Below are 5,830 nucleotides of genomic sequence, written 5' to 3'. Positions count from 1 at the left end.
GTTTGAAACACGATCAGGATATTCGGGTATTACGTGCTAAAGGTTTCCCATCTTCCCTCTCAGTACTATATGTCTATTAACAAACAGTCTATATAAATGGCGTCATTCATCAAAACGTATGATTAAAGTAGAGTGAACAAGCTCCTAATACCAACACAGACATTCAGCATGACAAATACAGGTAACATCAAACGGTGGAACAATTTTGAAGAGCACTTCGAACTAGAATAACTTAGAAACAGACAAAACAGCTGCACAGCGATGCTCGTCACTGCTCGTCGTTGCTATGATTATATAAATATAAAGACACTGGCAGATAAACACATAACTTATTTAAGCGGCCGTTACTTTGGACCTCGGCCCAAGTTTTAAAAACGCAAGTCGTTCCAATCCACATCAGAGCAGGTAAACACACTTAAGTAATCTTACGTAATCAACCTGTATTACCTATTGCATAATTGCTCTCATTTCGTATCGATGGCCAGTCAATAATACAAGCTATCATATGCCTAGAGATGACGAAAGCTCGCTATAGCTTGCTGGCGAAGGCGCTGATTACCGGCAGGAACTGGGATCGGTCCTAGTACGTCGCGCCAACGTAATCACTAGTAAGGTTAACGAACGATTTAATGGTCCAGCACGTTTACGGTCGAAGTAATTGATACACCGCTTTTCAATTACGGTGCTCGGTTATTGCAGTCCTTAATTAAAAGCACACGATTTTGTAATCGCAGAGAAACTGCCATGTTGTTGTCAAAGTACAGTCAAAACTACTGCAGTCTCTGTAGCGCTTTTATACAATCAATATTACATTACGGACATTAATGTATGAATTTTAAAACGCACATCAAACCGCTTGTCATTTTGGTGCGAATTTTGAAAATTTCTAATTTGCTGTGATGTAATATAGTTTTCAAAATGAAATCTCAATCTGCCTAGTTCTTCTCAGCTACGACTTAAGACGAAAGATTGACGTATATCCAACTAAGTGGCTTAGCAGTGAATATCGCTATTGTGAAGGACACAATAAGATGCAAGTATACGGGTCGAGTGCTGCCCGCAACATGCTCAACGAAATTAAGCGCCTTAAACCACTCTGCTTTATGAGCTGGCATCCCGTATGACCAAGTGCCCGCTTAATACATGCAACTACGTACTTATTCCTGCTAAGATTTCGGACGCTTCATGATTAAGAGAGACGGCGCCGATAAATTCCTTCGGATCCCACGTTGCGCGGCCCGGGCAGATTACGATTACAATCGCAAATGTTTTTTTTATGCTGTCCGAACGTCGACGCTAATCGCTGCGGGAATCAGAGCACGGCGCGCCCGCTAAAAAGTCTCATATTCCCGATCGTGCGCATCATGCCCAAAACGGAACACTGCTAAACAATTACGCGCCTATCTCACTAACGGTAACATGAACTGGTAATAATACGCACTAAACTTAAGACTTCCGCTCCAAAATTGTCCTTAATACCAAGAGGTACTTACACACAAGATGACAAATACAGAAGCCCATTCACCCTACACAGTATTGAGCACTTTCCAAGTGCTATAGAACTACCAGTCACCGACCACCACCCTTCTAAAACGCTACAGTAATTTGTTAAATTGAATCGAACTTGGAACACAAGGCACGCCGGCAAACGCCCAAGTGGCTCTTAGTGAATTCCGTCACCAGCCGAAGTGCCCTAAGAATAACTTCGCCTTGAACTAGCAATTACCTACTCTTCCTTGTGTCGCAACATTTCTAACTAAGCGAATTCCGCGTTTTTCTCTTCTCTTAATTAAACTACGTGTACCGTGAGCGAGATATACCTCGACCCGATCCGGTAGCTGTTTTCAGCAATTTATCATAGTTTTCCCTGTGTAGGTCAAGAGAGTCCTGCGACAAGTTGGTGTAAACTTTCGACAGAAAACGTTGTACCTACTTTCTGCGTTCTATTTCCAAGAGCGCTACCATCCATACACTAACTCGACAGACTTCTCCCTCTGACCATTTTCTCTACAGAATGGCAGTTCGTTCCCGCGGCGCGGCGTAGGTAGAGAAAAAGTGCCCGAAGACAGCGCTTTACGCGCCGCACACACAAAGTGCTCGCGGGAATCATCGTTTCAACGCTCCTATGCACAAAAATCACACATGGAGTGGTATTTACCAGTGGCCTCGTGCGGTATACACACATGGTATACTATAAATGCAACTGTAAACTGATACTTGACAACATATTGCCGAATTATCAAAAATCCGTCACGCAGAAAATAAGATTAATTATATGAAACGAACACTCGCCTTCTAACACTTGCTAACAGATGAAACGACCGCAGAAACTAATACAACGTTGTCCAATCGCGCAAACAAACACGAAGAACAAGACTAACCCCAAGTATTACTACGATTCAAGGTCCATCCAAACAACAAACACCAAACAAGCGTTCAAACAAGCCGATATTAGTTACCGAAAAAACTACAAAGAAAAACTCCAGTGAGGCCGACCAACGTTCGTCTATTTGCGTTCCATCTGTACAAATGCAGGGACGAAGCACCGCTGCCGCAATAAAATTCAATCCCCGATTCCGCGCATCGCAAAGTGCTCGGATGGAGGCAGCACGCGCCCCATTTTGCGCTTAAAATTAGGTTTACTGGGTCGGTTTTATGGCCAGGCTTACGCTTGATCACCCGACTTAAGTAACTGCTATCGATCTGACCAGACAAACAATTAACTTCGTTGCCAGATCGACCGTTGTCCCTTGCGAAAGCTAACGGCCTAGAAGCCTCTGAACGTGAGATTCACCTCAAGCTAACCATCGATTTTTAAGGAATCAGTCAATATGTTTCCTCACGCTGCTAAATGACAGGGACATTTTAGCGGGCTGTCCTTTCTCTCATAGCGATTCACTTTGAGATATCATACAGCAGATCAACATGGGCCCTTACATGTTTTGCTAATCCTAATATAGATTTAAACATAAACACTATTTTAGGAAAATGTCAATTACTCTGACTCCGAAGTCAATGAAAAGGACCTTGGCAATCGAAACGGTGAACGAGCTAATTGGCTGGTGGGAAACTGGCTGTAATTACTTTTTTCGGCGCTAATGCTTCGAAAATCTGTCGACGACCTGGCAAATTACAGCCAACATACGAAAATACATTTGAAACTGTTGACTGATATCCCTCACCAAGCTCAGTCCATTTCTTCACCATGTAGATTCTAATTGTATATCAAACATTGTCCATGTAATTTCTAATTCGCAAGTCCCAGTTAATTGCGGTGCAAGTGCTTTTCGTCTTTTCCAAGAATCAAAGTCAATTAAGTTCGACCCCTTCTGTTTACAGTCCTTTAAATGGTTTACTCGTAAAATACATTAAACTATTATATGCTTTATACAGTTAACAGAACAAACAGCAAAAACCGGGCGTACGTAATACGACACGGCCATGTACGCACAATTTAAAATAAACAACGTCATTATAGCACCCACCTATTCTACATAAGACTATACTTTAACTGTTCGGCGACTGGATTAACTTTATAAAGCGTAAATGGGAAGGAAGCTAATAGCTAGTAGCTGGCGGTGCAATTGTTGGTTGACCTGTCGTTAAGGCTAAACTATTTCCCTGTTAATTGAACGCGCTGGAACGCTACGAAGTACTTCCTGAATATGCCAGCTTGTTTATTACATTCTATAGTCGCATGTGAGTTGCCAAGCGCTCACTCCTTCGGTTCGGATACCGATCTGGTATCTCCCAGTGCCGAGCTTAAAAACTCTGATTTTAGAACCTCCGCCAAAGCTGTCAAGTAAAGGAATGAATTGTAACCAACAGCAGTGGCTTACGTTCCCTCAAAGGTTAAAGCTTTCCTGAAAATGACTGGAATGGCCACGAAGACGCCGCTTTTTCTCCAAAAGCCATTGCATGCGGTTCCTCTCTGCAATTGAGATTTTCTAAAACTATCAAACATTCTTCAGCGTCAGACCCAACATATTGTCGACTGTTAACTCCCATTGCAATTTTGAAATTGTCATACTTTGAAAGATATCACAGCCAATAAAAAATCCGGTGTACATCGCTCTGCCATCAACAGAGATTTAAGGAGAGACCTAAACGAGCAGTAATCACTTAACGTGTCGATATTGGCCGGGAAGTGAACTTTAGTTGCCATTTTTCCAGCCTCCCTTTTGTCTGCTGCCGTTAATTTACGGCCGGTCGTCGCCTGGTCTTCCATTTTATTTGTTCCACGCGGGGCAAATGCCAAAAGTCTGTAATGTTACAACAGAGTTCAATCAGTCACCGAACCGTGTTTCATCGTAAAAGGAATGCTCGGTACAGGACTGCTAGGCGAATGTTTTTGAAGTTGAAATACCACGTACATCCCAAAGGGGCATCGGTACTTGTCCATGCCTATCACTCATCTCCTATGCTACCTAACCGTGCTACATTCATGGCACTTTACGAAATTGCCTGCAGTTGCAATCTATAGTGTTATCGTGCTATTCCCATGCCTACTAATCGACCTAATTGTAGTCGAATAACAACGGCCCAAAAACTGACTGTTTACTTTCGCGCAGCGAACGCAACGTTACAACAGGAGTCTCGCACATCGCAAGCAGCGGATATTGGATTTACCGCCGAACTCTTTGTATGCTAGCACTAATGCCAACTAAATCGCATTGTTTTTCTATCCAGACGAGATCAAAATCAGTTTCAATTCTTTGTTCTTGTCAGCGGGAGTCAATTTCCCAAAGATAACAAAATCTCCACTGTTACAAAACTATTAAAAAGTTACTCCGCGCTGCGAGCACCCTGGATGTCTGAAATGAAACTATGAAATTATAATCGAATTAGAAATACTGCGGGCTTGGTTTTGACTTTATATTTAGATCAGTTATTTAGCATGTCCATGTAAAAATGCTATATCATAAATTTAATACAAGTTAATTACTGTACTTTGAGGAGAAACTGTCTTGTCATAAATCTTGTTTCTGTCATGTCCTTTTCTCAGCCGCATCTGACAGAATCTTAAACCGCGGTGTAATAAACATACAGGACACACGCAGTTTTAAATCCAAACCTGCGTTTTTATAATTACAACTTTAACCGCTGAGAAATTTGCCATTGCTAACGCGCACTTAGAGTTAGCTAAATCTCGTACGTTATACCACCACAATAAACAAACGGTAGATTATACCCGCTGTGGTGTATGCAGCCAACAGGTGCAATTTAAGACATATAAGCATTTAACCGGGAGAAGCGGTCGCTTGTCGGCGATCCTCTGTTAATGATCGTTTATACAACGGACTAATCCGCGTCTCCGTGCGTAGCGCAATCGCCCACGAATAACTTAACTGTTTATAAGGCTGACGGCTTAGTGGATCCGGTGAAATCGCTCGCCGTATTGGATTAATTACCATATATCGGCGCAGTAAACAGCTTATAGGTGCGAGCTGTCGGCAAATAGGTATTAGAAGCAAGCTAACAAATTCTCGATGCGTTCCGATCCGTTGGTTTGAATGTAATAGGTAAACAGTAACCGAAAACAAAACTTAGAAAGATTACAAAGTGCGAAAATGTAAACTAATCCGCAAGCACCGATTTTGTTTACCAAAACGTCCGGTTGATTTGTTTATCCACACTCGTCTACAAATGCAGTTTTATTTTACACGCTGTCACAAATCTGTTCAAACAGCACACTTACAATGTTCCAAGGCTGTTATTTCAATTTAACGCTTTCGGTAATGGTGGACGTCTTGGCTTTATTTACGTTTCAATTCTATAAGGCGTGCCTTGTCAACGGCCCTTTCAGTTTAGTTTTGCATTAAATATTAAT

At 42.0% G+C, this 5,830-nt stretch overlaps 1 protein-coding gene across 1 annotated transcript in view; it reads left to right on the top strand.

Annotated features, from left to right (window-relative positions):
• Positions 1-5,830, top strand: part of LOC149732348 (ATP-dependent DNA helicase Q5-like) — a 96,392-nt gene that overhangs the window by 60,594 nt on the left and 29,968 nt on the right. The gene's annotated exons all lie outside the window — the stretch shown is intronic.

The sequence above is a fragment of the Ciona robusta genome, chromosome 8 (assembly GCF_009617815.1).
Source record: "Ciona robusta chromosome 8, ASM961781v2".
In the NCBI taxonomy this organism is placed as follows: Eukaryota; Metazoa; Chordata; class Ascidiacea; order Phlebobranchia; family Cionidae; genus Ciona; species Ciona robusta.
Note: the sequence above shows the minus strand (reverse complement) of the source record. Positions and strands in the feature narration are given on the sequence as shown.